Source organism: Elephas maximus, chromosome X (assembly GCF_024166365.1).
Source record: "Elephas maximus indicus isolate mEleMax1 chromosome X, mEleMax1 primary haplotype, whole genome shotgun sequence".
In the NCBI taxonomy this organism is placed as follows: Eukaryota; Metazoa; Chordata; class Mammalia; order Proboscidea; family Elephantidae; genus Elephas; species Elephas maximus.
This window is the reverse complement of record NC_064846.1, coordinates 27869362-27887987: the sequence shown is the minus strand read 5'-3', so window position 1 is coordinate 27887987 and position 18626 is coordinate 27869362.

The window sequence follows — 18626 nt, the reverse complement described above, 5'->3', positions numbered from 1 at the left end:
ATTGTATAAAGATTGCCATTTGCAAAGCACTTTCACATACCCAGTCCTCATGATAACTCTATGGTAGAGACTTGCAGGTATTATTACCCTTCCCCTCATTTTACAGGAAACCCTGGTGGCGTAGGTGTTAAGAATTTGGCTGCTAACCAAAAAGTCGGCAGTTCGTAATCCACCAGGCACTCCTTGGAAACCCTATGGGGCAGTTCTACTCTGTCCTATAGGGTCGTTATGAGTCTGAATCGGCTTTTTGCCTGATCATAAGAAATTGCTTGTTGAAAATGCAGATTAGTGTGCCCACTCCAGATAAACTGAATCAAGATCTTTGGTGGTGTGTTCTGTAAATCTGCATTTTCCCACTCGCCCCATTAATTTTCACGCACACCAAATCATCATTGGCTAAGACAGAGGGTGCCAAACGTTTTCTGAAAAGAGCCAGAAAGTAAATGTTTTACAAAACTTCATTTACAAAAACAAGGTCTGATTTGGCACACAGACCCCAGCTTGCCAACCCCTGGGTTAAGAGAGGGATCTCAGGGTGGTGCAAATGGTTAACACGTTTGGCTACTAGTTTAAAGGTTGGAGGTTCAGGTCTACCCAGAGGTACCTGGGAAGAAAGACCTGGTGATCTGCTTCCAAAAAAATCAGCCACTGAAAACTCTGTGGAGCACAGTTCTACTCTGACACGTGTGGGGTTGTCATGAGTTGGAATCAACTTGATGGCTACTAGTTTCTGGCAAGTTAAGAGATTTTGTGTTTGGGGAAGGCAAAAGACTTGGTGGGGGGGGTGCTCCAGGTAAGTGAAATATCATCATTCTCTCCCCCACCCCATAAAGTAACTGAAGTCATTGAGGATCTTGTTGGGGGTAGGGGATTTTTCACACAAGGTTGTGTACAGGAGAGTGTCAGAGACACAAAGAGAAGACCTGGAGAAACATAGAAAATCAAAAAAGGCAGACAGAGGCTAAGAGAGTGAGATAAAGAGACAGACCTCAATAAGGAGAAAGACGGCGACCAACAGGTACTATGGAGACACAGAAGCTGAGGGAAAGGGAACCTGAAGTCATCAAGTGTGAGGTAACTGGATATAAACAGCCAACAAGCAGACTAAGCAAGGCAGAAGCGGTCAAAGAAGAAAACAGGTGAAATGAAAAGGCAAGGGGAAAAATCAAGCACCTCATGAATGAATAAACACTGAGTCGGGCTCTTAAGGAGAGCAAGGTGCTGTCTGTCACACAGGGCACTCTTCCCTAGTTCCCCTATACAGGACACAGGTGAACTCAAAGGGCCACCAGTCAGAGCGCAAATGCATGAGCAAGGAAGGCCTAAAGGAGAACGTTGATTTTCTCAATCTGTTAACAACGCATCCCCTCTTTTGAGAAATGTAACTGCTTCCTTTGTTGTGATGAATCCTCTCAGAGGTATTTGATACCCAAGCACTTGAGAATCACTGACATGAGGTGAAGGAAACGGTTAAACGCTCGACTACTAACCGAAAGGTTGGCAGTTTGAACCTACCCAGAGCCACCTTGGAAGAAAGGTGTGGTGATTTGCTTCCGAAAGAAAACAGCCTTGAAAACCCTATGGAGAAGTTCTACTCTGCACACATGGGGTCACCATGAGTCAGAATCGACTGGACAGTGCCTAACAGCATTTTCACCCCAGGAACCGTTCATCCACAAGTAATCGGTACTTATGTTCGCCAAGAATGTTCCTAGCAACATTATTTATAATAGCTAAAAGTGGAAACAATCTACAGTCTAAATATCCATCAATGGATAAATATGTGATAGTACAGTGTAATCTTCCTGGGATCACGGTTTTTACAATGTCTTTCCTTCTACCATCAATATTCCAGGCCTCAGGTAGCATGGACTAATTGGTGTAGCAGAAACTATCATGAAAGAGATTTGATGTCTCTCTCTCTCTCTCTTTTTTTAAGGCTTAAAAGGCTGTGTTTTTCCTGTGAATGCTCTGACCTTAACTTTGTAGCGACTGCAAGAAGATACTGCTGTCGCTTCATAAAACCAAGGCAGCATGCCCATCTCAACACATCCCTAGTGGGTGAAGGGGTCCACTGGCAGTGAAGTGCAGCTAATGCCAAAGGAAAAGTCATTAGAAACAGAAGCAGGGGGCATGCAAAGAGCAGCTTCCAACTGAGTTCAGCTAAGTTCCCCCTCCTGCTGCATTGGGTAATATTTCTGGTGTTGGGTGTGGGGATGGGGATGAGTCTCTAACTTGGCCTGCTGCAGAGGCTGCCAGGCCACTTGGATGATGACCTGAGGGGTCTAAAGCATTTGCAAAGGCCAGATCACAATTGGCAGGTGGCTGGATTGCCCGACCCCTGCCTTGTATCACTGTACCAATGGGGAGTCACTGACTGCTGCGTGTGAGGGAAAGCAAGCAGGTTCATTTCACTTCACACTTCACACAGGGGTAGAAGTAGCAGGGAACTTCAATGTATGGCAGCAGGTGGGAGCAGGAGAAACTGTATGGAGCAATTTGAATTGCATTGTAAATGGCACTAAGACCAGAAAGCAAGTGGAAGTCCCTGCTGCCTTGCCTGGAACTGGCTAGTTCAGGGGCATGGATATGATCCCCCTGTGAGTCAATGAGTTTGCTCTTATCCTCTTCACTACTCAGACCTTAACCTTGCACAAAACTGAAACCCTAAACCCTGGCCACATCCTGAGCCCCAAATCTTGACCAGCTGTTTTAAAAATCAGAACCGAAACCAGACAAAAGAGGGGGCCTGGGTCACTCCATTCCTACAGCCAGAGAACCAGTTCAAAGTAACATTTAGGGACTAAATAATCTTTGTATATGAAGAACAGAGAAGAGAAAACTTGGATTGTAAAAAGGAGAAAGAAGGCTTGCCTTGAGAATCTTCTGCCAGAAGTTTTTCCTACAGGGCCCAGATGTTAGCTGCCTGCTACTTTTGACTAATGGCTAACCACGTGGAATGCAATGCCCTGTGTGTATATTCTGAGGCTTCACCTCAACAACTTGGCAGAGGGAGAGTGAGTCACTGATTTCCCACACCTTGTCAGAGTGCCTCATTGTAAGACAAAGAATACCTTTAAAGGTTGGCCTTTCCAGCTAACTGAAACATGGCACTGTGGTAAGATGACTTGATTTTGGGAAACCAGAATCAAAGAACCCTGAATTCAAGCCCTGACATTCCTACTCCCTACTTACAGGGCCTTGGGCAAGACATTGTCCACCCTGAGCCTTATATTCCACACCTACCACACAAGAATTCCTATGATATGTATTTCATAGAACTGGTGTGAGGGTTAAATGAGATCATGCAGGTACTTAGCAAAGTTCTGAGCACTTAATACTGGTATGATAGGTCTCTGGGTGGCACAAAAGGTTTCTGCTTGACTATGAACCGAAAGGTTTGAGGTTCGGACCCACCCAGAAGCACTGCAGAAGAAAGGCCTGGCAATCTACTAACATAAAGATTGCCAAATCAAACCCTTTGCCATCGAGTCAATTCTGACTCATAGGGACCATATAAGACAGAGTAGAACTGGCCGATAGGGTTTCTAAGTGTGGCTGTTGGATTTGAACTGCCGATCTTTTGGTTAGCAGTCATGTGCCACCAGGGCTCCATAGAATGAAACGAGGCCCCAAATAGCCAAACCGCTACTGAAGAAGAAGCAGGAGGCCTCATACTCCCAGATCTCAAAACATACTGTACAGCTACAGTAATCAAAATGGCCTGGTACTGGTTCAACAACAGACACATAGACCAGTGGAATATAATTGAGAACCCAGAAATCACCTATCTATGAACAACTGATTTTCGAACAAGGGGTCAAAGTCCATTCAATGGGGGAAGAAACAGTCTCTTTAACAAATAGTGCTGGCAAAATTGGATATCCACTTCCAGAAAAATGAAACAGGACCCATACCCCACACCATACACAAAAACTAACTTGAAATGGATCAAAGACCGAAATATTAAAGCTAAAACTATAGAAGTTCTTAAAAAAAATAAGGACAAAATTATGGGATCTAATTAAAAGAAAAACACATACAGATTATCAAACACAAATGAAAACAAATTAGGTAATTAGGACCTCATAAAAATTAAATACTTATGCTCATCAAAAGACTTTATCAAAAAAGTAAAAAGACAACCTACAGACTGGGAAAAAAATCTTTGGGTATGGCATATCTGATAAGGATCTAATCTCCAAAATACATAGAAAACTTCAACAACTCAACAACAAAAAGACAAACAACCCAGTTAAAAAATGGGCAAAGGACATGAACAGACACTTCACCAAAGAGGACATTCAAGTAGCCAACAAATACATGAAAAGATGTTTGTTATCATTAGTCAGTACCCCACCAACCCCACTGCCATTGAGAGATGCAAATCAAAGCTACAATGAGATATCATCTCACCCCTGCTAAAATGGCACTGATTAAAAAAAAAAAAAACAACAACAGAAAACATCAAATGCTGGTAAGAGTGTGAGGAGACTGGAACAGTATAGCCCTTTCTCAAAAAACTGGAAACAGAACTACCATATGATCCAGCAATCCCATTTCTAGGCATATATCCTAGAGATCTAATAGAAAAGACACAAACAGACATATGCACACCTATGTTCATTTCAGCACTATTCACAATAGCAAAAAGATGGAAACAATCTAAAGGCTCATAAATGGATGAATGGATAAACAAAATGTGGTACATACACACAATGGAATCATGTGAAGCCATAAAGAATGATGAGCCCTCAAACGTGTTTTAATATAGATGAATCTGAAGAACATTATCCTGAGTGAAATAAGTCAATCACAAAAGGACAAACATTATATGATCTCACTTTTATAAAAAGACAAGAATAGGTATATATACAAGACCAACATTCACTGATGCTTACCAGGACTGGGGAGGGGGAATGGTCGGGAAGGGAAAACACTCTCTAGATAGTAGATATTTACTATTTTTGGTGATGGGAAATGTAACACTGAATGTGGGTGAAGTGTGCTCCGCCTGATCAAGATAAATGATGTCACTAAGACAAACGCAAGAAAAAAAGACCTTTTGGTAGTTATTATGGCATATATAACTTTGCAACAACCACCAAAAAATATATGTGCAGATATATGCATATATGTGTATGTTGTTATTGCTTTTGTTAGGTGCCATCCATTTGGTTCTGATTCATAGCGACCCTACGTGCAACGGAACGAAACACTGCCAGGTCCTGAGCTGCCTTCAGAATCCCTGTTATGCTTGAGCCCATTGTTGCAACCACTGTGTCAATTCATCTCGTTGAGGGTCTTCTTCTGTTTTGCTGACCCTCTACTTTACCAATCATGATGTTCTTCTCCAGGGACTGATCCCTCCTAACAACATGTTCAAAGTATGTGAGACAAAGTCTCACCACCCTTGCTTCTAAGAAGCATTCTGGCTGTATATCCTCCAAGACAGATTTGTTCGTTCTTCTGGCAGTCCATGGTGTATTCAATATGTTTCACCAACACCATAATTCAAAGGCATTAATTCTTCTTCAGTCTTCCTTATTCATTGTCTAGCTTTCAAATGAATGTGAGGTAACTAAAAACACCATGGCTTGGGTCAGGTGCACCTTAGTCCTTAAAGTGACATCTTTGCTTTTTAAGACTTTAAAGAGGTCTTTTGGAGCAGACTTGCTCAATGCAATGCATCTTTTGATTTCTTGACTGGCTTCCATGGGCATTGATTGTGGATCAAAGTAAAATGAAATCCTTGACAACTTCAATCATTTCTCCATTTATCATGATAATGCTTATCGGTCCAGTTGTAAGGATTTTTGTTTTGTTTATGTTAAGGCGTAATCCATACTGAATGCTGTAGTCTTTGATCTTCTTCAGTAAGTATTTCAAGTCTTCTTCACTTTCAGCAAGGAAGGTTGTGTCATCTGCATATCACAAGTTGTTAATGAGACTTCTTCCAATCATGATGCTGCGTTCTTCTTCATGTAGTCCAGCTTCTTGGATTATTTGCTCAGCACACACATTGAATAGGTATGGTGAAAGGATACAACCCTGACACATACCTTTCCTGACTTTAAACCATGCAGTATCCCCTTATTCTGTTCAAACAACTGCCTCTTGATCTATGTACAAGTTCTTCATGTGCACAATTAAGTGTTCTGGAGTTCCCATTCTTTGCATTGTTATCCATAATTTGTTATGATCCACACAGTTGAATGCCTTATTATAGTCAATAAAACACAGATAAATATCTTTATGGTATTCTCTGCTTTCAGCCATGATCCATCTGACATCAGCAATGATATCCCTCATTCAACGTCCTCTTTTGAATCTGTCTTGAATTTCTGGCAGTTCTCTGTCAATGTACTACTACAACTGCTTTTGAATGATTTTCAGCAAAATTTTACTTGTGAATGGTATTAATGATATTGTTCAATAATTTCTGCACTCTGTTGAATCACCTTTCTCTGGAATGAGTACAAATATGAATCTCTTCCAGTCGGTTGGGCAGGTAGCTATCTTCCAAATTTCTTGGCATAGATGAGCGAGCGCTTCCAGCACTGCATCTGTTTGTTGAAACATCTCAATTGGTATTTCGTCAATTCCTGGAGTCTTGTTTTTCACTAATGCCTTCAGTACTGCTTTGACTTCTCCCTTCAATACCATCAGTCCTTGGTCATATGGTACCTCCTGAAATGACTGAACATCAACCAGTTCTTTTTGGTATAGTGACTCTGTGTATTCCCTCCATCTTCTTTTCGTGCTTCCTGCGTTATTTAATAGTTTCCCTGTAGAGTCCTTCAATATTGCAACTGAAGGCTTGAATTTTTTTCCTTAGCTTGAGAAATGCCAAGCGTGTTCTTCACTTTTGGTTTTCTATCTCCAGATCTTTGCACTTGTCATTATAATACTTTACTGTCTTCTCGAGCTGCCCTTTAAAATCTTCTGTTTAACTCTTTTACTTCATCATTTCTTATTTTCAATGTAGTTACTCAATGTTCAAGAGCAACTTTCAAACATCCATTCTGGTCTTTTCTTTCGTGTCTTTTTAGTGGCCTTTTGCTTTCTTCATGAATGATGTCCTTGATGTCACTCTACAACTCTTCTGATCTTTGGTCATTAGTGTTCAATGCATCAAATCTGTTCTTGAGATGGTCACTAAATTCATGTGGAATATACTCAAGGTTGTACTTTGGCTCTCGTGGACTTGTTCTAATTTTCTTCAACTTCAACTTGAACTTGCATATGAGCAACTGATGGTCTGTTCCATAGTCGCCTCCTGGCCTTGTTCTGACTGATGATACTGAGCTTTTTCATTGTCTCTTTCCAAACATGTAGTCCATTCGATTCTTGTGTATTCCATCCAGTGAGGTCCACATGTATAGTTGCCATTTATATTGTTGATAGGTGTGTAGGTATGTATATGTGAATATAAATGTGTGTAAATACATGTGCAGGTATATGCATGAATATCTGTATGCATAAATACTCGTGTATATAATAAAGCACATAGGGGTCACAGTTACAGATACTCCTTAGACATAACCAGATACCTCGTGAAATTGGTTTCCTGGGTTTAAGGCTTAAGACCACAGTCTTGTGGGACAACTCATTCAATTGACATAATATAATTCATAAAGTTTATGTTCCACATCCTACCCTGGTGAGTAATGTCTGGGGTCTTAAAAGTTTTCAAGCAGCCACCTAAGATACAACTATTGTTCTCTACTCATTCAAAGCAAAAGAGAAAGATGAAAACACAAGACTCAGAGAAGAAACTAATCTATAGGACTGTCTACATGAAACACGGCCTCATCTACCCTCAGACCAGAACTAGATGGTCCCCAGCTACCAGACTGTAATCAGTATCCGTAAAAAGTGTCTGTAACTGTGACCCCTATGTACTTTGTTATATATACAAATATATATGTATGCACACACATTCATGCATATACACATACATGTATATAAACACACATATACATGTGTATATACACACACATATACGCATATATACTCACATATACATACACACATATATGCATACATACATACATACTTATATATCTGCACATATATTTTTTGGTGATAGTTGCAAAATTACATATGCCATAGCAATTACCAAAAGGTCCTTTTTCTTAAGACTATGGTCTTAAGCGTTCAAATCCACAACAGATGGATTCTGATAGAATGAAAGAAAAATGTGGAACAGAACCTCAAATTCTTAAAAAATACAGGCTTTCTGGACTGCTTGAGACTATAGGAACCCCAGAGACTATTGCCCTGAGATACTCTTTAAACCTTGAACTGAAACTATCCCGAGGCCACCTTTAAGCTAAATAACAGATTAGCTCACAAAATAAAAAATATTTCCCGTGAGCACTGTGCTCCTTTAAAAAAATCATCTATATGAGACCAAACAGTCAACAATTACTTTAAAACAAAGATGAGAAGGAAAGGGGGCAGGAACATTAGATTACTGGAAAGGGAATAACCAGAACTGAAATAATGAGAATGTTCACACCTTGTGAAGAATGTAACCAATGTAACTGAACATTTGTGTAGAAATTGTTAATTGGCAACCTAATCTGCTATGTAAACTTTCACCGAGAACACAATAAAACAAAAGAAAATCCTATGTAGCAGTTCTACTCTGTAACACATGGGGTCGCCATGAGTCAAAATCGACTCATCAACAACAGGTTTGGTTTTTTTTTAAAATAATGGTTTTAATTATTGCAATTATTACTACTGCCACTACTACTGTGACATAGTTCTCTCCAGAGCCACCAAATATAGTATTGGACGGTCATTACTAAGAGCACAGGTTTGGCATCCAGACTTGGGTTTCTGTGTGTGCTCTACCAGTCCATAGCTGTGTGCCTTTGGGCAATTCACGTCCCTGCTCTGTGCCTCAATGATAACAGCATTGTCTGCCTCACAAGACTGTAAAGATTAATTGAGTTAACATATGTGAAACACTTAGAAATGATGCCTGGTACAGAGTAAGTGCTACGTAAATATTAGCTACTATTATCAGTATTTTGGTAAACATCTTGAGGGCTTGGCTTACAGGTCCCAATGGTGCCTTCAGCTCACAGCAGTTCTCCGTCTGTGTTGCTAAACCTACTAGTCCCATTAAAAGCCTAAACCCACTAAAGCTTCAGCCCACAAATGAGGACTTGGCACCACATCTGGTCATTAAGATTCTGTCAGCAAAGGCGTGTGCCATCTCACTTCTCTAGAATCCAGCCCTCTGTCGTCTCCCATTTATGAATCACTGAGATGCCATAGTTGCATCTGTCACGGTAGATTATGTTATGTCAACAAGACAATGCAACAACAGACACAACTGGTTGTGACATGTAAGAAAATGACAAATAAGTCCTACGAATTTGAAAGGACAGTTTTTTGAAGGGAGGGCAGGTGCTGAGCCTGGATGTGAAATGAAACTGCTTACAAATTGAAAGATGGAGAAATGGTTGCTTCATTCCAGATTTGGCCTTTGGCCAAGTTGGAAATCCACACAATTATATTTAAAGCCTTCCTTCTAGTCTCTCAGTGTACCCAATGTCTGGATTGGTCACTATGGCTCCCTAGTTAGGCCTGTCTTCCCTGGAAGGGATCCTTTCTCCAGAATCTTCCCTTTCAAGTCCCTTCTATTTCTCTTACTCCCTCAATATCTGTCCTGGGATATATAAAGCTAATCAAAAATATTCTTCTCAGTAGTATTTCCATTTTCAAATCCTCTAAGAACATGGCAATGCTTTAAAAAAAAAAACCAAACCCACTGCTGTCGAGTCAATTCCAACTCATAGCAACCCTATAGGACAGAGTAGAACTGCCCCATAGAGTTTCCAAGGAGCACCTGGCAGATTCGAACTGCCAACCCTTTGGTTAGCAGCAATGCTTTAGCCTATGGAAATTCCTGAGGGAAAAAAATATCTGGGATTTTTGGTAGATAGAGGTATATGAAGATATTAGACTAAGAGGGACCACTGGTAGTGCCTATTGAATTAATTCATTTTTTCAACAAATATATATTGACACTATGTATTAATTTTTTCCTAGGCACTAGAGTTTTAGCAATAAAAATGCTAAGGTCCCTACATTTAGGGAATTTACATTCTAGTATGGAAGAAAATAACCAGGATAAAATTAAATTGCAGATTATGTGAGCAACATGAAAGGAATTTATTTAGCAGGGTGATAAGATAAAGGGTGAATGGGATAACAGTGATTGCTAATTTATATAGTATTGCAAGGGAAGAGGAAACCCTGGAGGTGTAGTGGTTAAAAGCCACAGCTGCTAACAAAAGGTTGGCAGTTCGAATCGACCAGGTGCTCTTTGGAAACCCTATGGGACAGTTCTACTCTGTCCTATAGGGTCGCTATGAGTCGGAATTGACTTGATGGCAACGGGTTTGGTTTTGGGGTAAGGGAAGATGTCTTTGAAGTAGTGACATTTGTCCTGAGATTTGACCGATGAGAATGAGCCTGCCAGGCAGAGGTCAGTATCATGGGGAAAAGCATTCCAGGTGGGAATAACAGCAAGTGCATAGACTGCATAGGGGGGAGTGAACTTGAAATTGTTGTTGTTAGTTTCCTTCCAGTCAATTCCGACTCATGGTGACCCCATGTGTGTCAGAGTAGACCTGTGCTCCATGAGGTTTTCAAGGCTGTGACTTCTCAGAAGTAGATCGCCAGGCCTGTCTTCAGAAGTGCCTCTGGGTGGGTTTGAACACCAACCTTTCAGCTAGCAGTAGAGCACTTAGCCATTTGTGTCATCCAGGGACTCCTTGAAATTGTAGAGGAACACGAAGAAAAGCAGTATGGCTTAAGTGTGGGGAACTGGGAACAGAGAGGTAGGAAGTGAGATTAAGGAAGAGCCCAGGGCCAGATTATGGGATAGAGCTCCGTCAGCAAAGGAAAGGGGGATTTGGACTTAATCCTAATGGGAAGCCATTGGAGGATTTTAAACAAAGGAGTAACATGATCTGACTTACATTAAAAAAAAAAAAACAGAAATAGTGGTCAACAGGAGATGCAAGCAGGAAGAAGATGATATAGAGGCTTCTAGAATAGGGCAGGAGCCCTGGTGAGACAGTGGTTAAGAATTTGGCTGCTAACCAAAAGGTCAGCAGTTAGAATCCACCAGTGGCTCCTTGGAAACCATAAGGGGCAGCTCTACTCTGCCCTATAGGGTCGCTGTGAGTCAGAATTGACCTGATAGCATCAGGTTTAGGTTTTTTTGGTTTTAAAATAGGGTGAATCATATCACATTAGTCCATAAATCCTACTTTGTTCAAAAGGAGAATAGGGGTAAACTTCTGGGGTGTGTACACCATAGCTTTGATAGCTTTATCTTTGTGTAGGCAAAGAACCCCTGAGTTTCCCTGGAATCAAGCTTCTTTTCTTACCTCTCTAATCCAATTACTGTCCTCAGTGACTTCCTTTCTACAAACCATTTTCCTTTTCTCAATATATGAGTTTCTTGAAATCCATGTACCAATGTACCAAATAACTTAGCATTTACATTCTTTTCTAATGACTCCATGTAAGATAGTTTTTTTTCACCTCAACAAGTGTTTCACCCAGTATTGTCCTTAGAACACCTGCTTCCAAATTGCCACGTGAGCCTGTGAAAGAAACAGATTCTTGGACCTCATCCCAGACTGACAGAGTAAGAATCTCTGGGGATAGAACCTTATTAATTGCATGTTCTATGTTTCCCGAGTGATTCTGATGTACAATCAAGTTTGAGATCCATTGTCTTACACTTTACACGCCCTTGTTTCTACTGTTGTCCCTATCTGGATTGTGTTTTCTCTAAATATCTATCTGTAGAAATTTTGCACATCCTTCAAGGCTCTTTCTTACCTCACACCACACACACAAAGCATTTCAAAATGGATTATAGATCATCAGGTAAAAGATAAAATAACAAAGCTTCTAGAAAATAATATACAGCAACATCTTGAAGACCTTGGGATAGGAAAAGGCTTATAACCTGAAGGATAATACTGATAAATGGCAGTTTGTGAAAATTAGGAACTTCTGTTCAAAAAGAGACATCAATAAGAGAGTGAAAAGACAAGCCACCAAATAGCTTTTGCCACATATAACTAGCAAGGAATGTGTATCCAGAAAATAGAACTTTATCAACAAAAGGTTGAAAAAAGAATCGATACATAAAAGTGTATAAACTATGATTCCAAACAGGCCAATAAAATCTATGGGATTCAAAATCAAGATAGTGGTTACCTTTGGGGAGGGAAGTTGGAATAATGAATACAAGGAACAAAGGGAGGCCTTTGAGGCCTTGTAATGCTACCTTTATTAATTGGGACAGTGATTACAACAGGTGTGTTCCCATGGTCATTCACTTATTTTTCCTTTCTGAGTCAGAGAGTCAATTCATATCCCATTGGACCTTCCAATGGCTTCTTGGTCTCAGTCTCCTCACTACTATGCCCATCTCTGCACAAGCTTGACATGACTAGCACAAAACTTTAGTATTCAAAGGCTAACTGGTTTTCTACTGACATAAGCAAGTGAGAAAGAGAGAGGGAAAAAAGAGTAATAGAGCAAATAAGTAGAAAAGTTGGAATCTGTGAAGGATGGACTACATCCCTCCGTACGAAACTGGGAACAGCATAGGAACCAAAAACTTGGAACAGCAATACCTACTGCATAATGTCTACTCGCCAGTCACATAGGGTCTGATAACAAAAGAAGTGGTAAGGGTGTGCACACAAACATCCTCCAGCTTTCTCCTTATATATTTTAAAGCTTTTGTCTCTTTATACATGCAAACACACACTAATATCTGTCCACCACAATCACCGTCCCTTGCCCCTAATATTTCCCTTCTTTACATCTGTTTCCTCAGTGATAAAACAGTTGAAGCAGTTAGGGTCATGAGCCATGGTACATGATCTCAAAGCCAAAGAAAGACAGGTAAGAAAGATTCGAGCAGGAAGGAATCTAGTCTAATGGTTCTCAAAAACTTCAGTGTGCATCAGTATCACCTGAAAGAGTTCGCAAAAACAGATTCTCAAGTATTTTCCCTAGAGCGGCAACATTTTAGAAGCACATAGGTGATTCTGATGCAGGTGGTTTATGGGGAGAAATACCGATCTAGCTAAATATCCTACCTCCCCACAGGGTTACTTTATAATCCCACTGCCTACATCAAGTCACTTCCGACTCACAGCGACCCTATAGGAGAGAGTAGAACAGCCCCATAGGGTTTCCAATGTTGTAAATCTTTACAGAAGCAGGCTGCCACATCTTTCTCCAGTGGAATGGCTGGTGGATTCAAACTGCCGACCTCTCGGTTAGCAGCCAAGCGCTTTAACCACTGAGCCGCCAGGGCTCCTTATGGTATAATAGTGTCATGTATATTAACTCTGAGCCTATTTTTTTTTAAGTTATTTTCAAGGAAAGAAAAAAATCTATAAAATTTACCACGTGTCATAATAATTGCCTATTTTTTGAATACTTGAATTTGGATTTTTTTTTTTACAGTAGAATACCTTTGCGACATGCACTAAGGGATCTAGCTACTTCAAGGAACCCCCTGGTGACTCCTTCTGTAAAAGGAAAAATTATCCCTTGATTTATTTGTTGCATAAATCTAGATTTTCATATCTGAATTCATCTGCTGGGAAAAAAATGTTCTCCCCGTTGTCTAGGTCCTCTTGGCTAGCCTTCTGTTCAATATGTGACCTTCTCACAATTCTGTGATTTACATGGAACTATTCAGAGTAAGAAACAAGTAGAGTTGCATGTTAACTAGAGTGATTGGATTGAAGGGCTGCCAGGAGCCAGCCGGACAAAAGATAAAGGAGCTCAGGCCTCTGTATGGGAGGAAAACAAAGAACAGGGAGGAGGTTAAAACGAAAAGAAGGATCTTGTAACACTGAGAACTGTAAGGAAATGTAGCTATGAGACTCAAGAGCCCTAGGCATGAGATGCTGTTTTTCCACAAGCTGGAGCAGGAGTTAGACGGCAACACAGTCATCAGTTCCTTCAATGACAAGGTAAGTTTAAGGAAATGTCTAATTGGTCTGGGGTATGAAAATAGAGGAATTAGGAAGTGAAGACTTGTTAGAGATCCAAGAGAGAAAGGTGTGGGTCAGAAAGGACCTATATTTGGGGGTTCTTTAAGTCTTTTTTTTTTTAAGTCTATAATACCAAAGTTATTTACATGTCCAACTGCTTCCGTGTCAACATTCCGTACTCTGTGATGGCCTCAAGCCTATAGTAAAGGAGATCTGTTAAACCCCGTGGAAACAGCCAAGAAGGGTTGTATCAAAACTCACTACAGGAGACAGAGTGGAAGTTGTATTTTCCAGGCCACATTCCATAAAGAAGCCCTGACGACCAAAGTGATAGCAGCAAAAGCAAGATCAGACTTTTGAACCATACAGTCTGCATGTTAAATCAGACAAGAAGCCAACAGTATGGCAAGGAAGACCCAAATGTCTATACTGGAACCTGTTGCATTGCTATATAAGCACAATAAATAAGATAACATAGGCAAGATGCCAAGGACAATACACAGTATATAGTAAATTTATAAAACGGTCAGTTCCCTTCCTGTTTATTCCCCACCAAACTCAACTTATTTTCAACAAGACACCTGTTTTAACACGGAATATCATAGTGAGTTATGGTCTACTTTGGCACCAATTTGATTTAACAAATTATTTCTGCACACCTACTTCCTGCCCGGTACTATGGAGGACACAACCCCTATCTTAATGGAGAAAATAGTCCATAAATGAAATAAAATGTGCACAAATGACCTCAATTCAAAGAGTAAGCCAAAATGCTGTAAGTTTCCGTTAAATACCAGCAAATCCACCAGGTATTTTTAATTAATCACAACAGTTAATCAGAAGAAAAAAATATATAATTAATAGAATTTTACTTTTGTTAAAATGATAGTAGCATATCAAACCAATAGATCTGAAAGACAGCTGGAGTTCTATTTCACATTGTTGGACACACTCAAGATAGAAAAGCATAGAAAGGAAAGAAATTGATGCCCTTAATAGTAAAATCATCCTAACTCAAAAGTCAAATCATCCATTGCCTACATCCAGGGTAAAACTGACCTCCCTGGAACACAACAAGAATATTCCCTAGAAGTGAGAATGGCAAAACTTTGGCTCACTTACTTTGGATACATCATCAGGAAAGACCAATCACTAGAAAAGGACACCATGGTTGGTAAAGTGGAAGGCTGGCAAAGGTGAGGGAGGCCCTCAGTGAGATGGATTGACACAGTGGCTGAAACAATGGACTCAAAAATAGCAATGATCATGAAGAAATCACAGGACTGGGCAATATTTCATTTTGTTATACACAAGGTCACTATGAGTAGGAGCAGACTCAATGACAGCACAGGTCCTGGCACATAGCAGATGCTCAGCAAATTTTGGTTGAATTGATTTAAACCAGCAATTGTAAAACACTGCCAATCTCTGGTACAGCCTGAATGCCTTATTGCAAAAGACCAGCCAGTAGGAAGATTTGGGGATAGTTTTAAGCCACGGATACTATTTGTCCTGGAGTTTGTCATCTGGACTCTGAAACAGGTTTTCTGCTTCTGCATCTTAGCATTACAAAGTTTTGTACAACTGCCAATTAAAAAAGCAGGTTAATAAAGTGACTAAGAGAAAAGGCACTGGACTCAGACAAATCAGAGTCCAAATTCTGACTCTGTCACTTATGACCTGTGTGACCCTAGGCAAGTTGCCTGATCTCTCTGAGACTCAATTTCTTCACCTTTAAAATGTAGAGAAAAGTAGAACTTTTTCCCCACATTAAATGTGCAGTATAGCAAAGAAATTGACAGTAAGTACTCAAATAACATTAGCTACTTTTTTTTTTTTTTTTTTTACCAATACTGAAATAAGGAGCCCTGGTGGTGAAATGGTTAAATGCCCGGCTGCTAACCGAAAGGTCGGCAGTTGGAACCCACCAGAGGCTTCAAAGGAGAAAAGACCTGGCAATCTGTTCCTGTAAGGAGTACAGCCTTGGAAACCGTATGGGGCAGTTCTACTCTGTCCTATAGGGTCTATCAGTCGGAATCAACTTGAAGGCAATGTGTTTGCTTTGGTGCTTCATTCAGGGCCTGTGGTGTTTTCTCCAGAATATACACTAACCTTTAACAATACTTTCAGCATTGGTGGGGGGGGGTTGGGTGCTGTTGTGTCAATTCGGACTCATAATGATCCTATAGGACAGAGTAGAACTACCCCATAGCGTTTCCAAGGCTGTAATCTTTATGGAAACAGACTGCCACATCTTTCTCCTGTGGAGCTACCAGTGAGTTTGAACCACTGATCTTTCAGTTAGCAGTCGAGTACTTAACCCTTGTACCACCAGGGCTCCTGAATTAAGCACAGTTATAGCTTAACTATAAGTATAACGAGGAAACCCTGGTGATGTAGTGGTTAACAGCTATGACTGCTAACCAAAACGTTGGCAGTTTCAATCTACCACACACTCCTTGGAAACTCTATAGGGCAGTTCTACTCTGTCCTATAGGGTTGCTATGAGTTGGAATCGACTTGACAGCAAAGGGTTTTGTTTGTTGTTGTTTTTTTTTTAATAGCTTAAATGTAGCCCTTGAAATTCCTACACACTCCTTTTCCAAAGTCCTCCCCTAGTCAGAGGCCAGAACTGGATAACTGCCGGTAGAAGGGACTGGAATATACTTTTGAGGCTTCAGAGGTTTTGGGACACTGATCAGTCTCACCAGGTCTAGCTCTGCATTTAGTGCAAAACATCCCACAGGTCTCAAGGCAAATGATGAAGTTCGTCATCTGGGGGTTGGCTTCCTGTGGACAAATACCTTCAATTCTCTGTTACAAATAAAAATCTTGCTATATTTTGAATATCTATGTTTTACAAAATGTCTTCTGATAAAATGTGGATGTGGGCCCTTTAAAAACTCAGAAGCTAGGCTGAGAGTGAACAGAAATAGTGCTAGAATTATTACTAAGGCTTGAAACCAGTTGTATGCAGATGGCCTGGAAATGGTGGGTGAGGGGAAGCATGAGCAGCCTGGAGTGACCTGGAAGCTGACAAGCAAGGAGAGGGCTAATTGGAAAAGGGCTATTTCAAGGATTCACTCTGCTGGCATACAGCCACAAAACGTGTCATCAACCTTGTTTTTTCTTCCTTCTGATTCCATTCAATGGGCTATGAGAGGTTAGAGACGAGATAGCTTCCCTCTGCTCAGGTAAGTTAGAATAGACTTTAGGGTTGACAAAGCTTTTCTGTAAAGAGCCAGATAGTAAATATTTTAGACTTTTCAGACCATATGGTGACTGTTAAAACTATTCGACTCTGCCATTGTAGTAGGGGGTGGGGAAGCCATGAACAACAGTAAATGAATAGTGTGGCTATGTTCCAATAAAACTTTATTCACAAAAATAGGCTGTAGGCTGGATTTGCTTGATTTGGGCCATGGGCCATGTGCCATAGTTTAACCATTCCTGCTCTAGAAATCATCATCTGCGTGTGCTAAGAAAAGGACAGGAAGAATATTTCTGGGTAATAGGAACAGCATATGCAGATCCAGGATCATGAGGGTATGGCCACTGACTAGCTATATGACCCTGGGTAAACCACAGTCATTTGTGCCTGTTTCCTTGTATGTGAAATGAGATGGTAGAAAGAGATGATCTCTAAGAACCTTTCCAGTGCTAAAACTAAATGACTTTCCTGTTGGAGTAGTGATCATCAAACTCTTTTCAGTCCTTGGTTGAGTATTTGCCTTAATAAAATCTTATATAGAAGCCTTAAATGTATAATACATGAAAATGGAGTTAGTCTATTTGGAGCTGTGGAAGGAAAGAGAGCCTGCCCCTCCCATTACCAACTCAAATTCCTGACCATTCCCAAGCCTTTGATTTCCATCCATAGTTGTCAGCACCCTAAACTAATTCACAGTGAGGTGTTTAATGATGGATAATTGTTTCATTATACATACATCTGATCTCCTATTTCTTGACTAGTCATGAATCTCTTCCACATATATTTTCCCCTAAATCAAAAATTTCCTGAAATAGCCTATATTCACTTTAACCAAGACTTTTAAACTCAAAGGAATAGCTATGGACATTTCAAGAAACATGGCAAAAGAAACCCGTTGCAATCAAGTCAATTCTGACATATAGTGACTCTATAGGACAGAGTAGAACTGCCCAGTAGGGTTTCCAAGGAGCAGCTGGTGGATTCGAACTGCCGATCTTTTGGTTAGCAGCCTGGGCTCTTAACCACTGTGCCACCAGGGCTCCTAGTAAAAGAAAAGCGGAGTTTATTTCAACAAATATGTGCAGATTTATTTGGTCTATCATCTCTTAGAAGTAGAAAAGACTGGTAATATTCACGCAAATATTTGAGCTATTTTGGCAACAGTCAGAATTTTGAATGAATGTGACACAGGACTAAGTAATCACTGTGCCCTGAATAACCTTTAACACAGAGTCCTATCATCCATTTCTACAATCTTCAATTGATAGGCTGGAAGTTGAGCTTGCCTGTTGCACCAACAGTGACTGGAACTTGGTTCACTACCTAAATGACTGTTTCAGCTTGTCTCT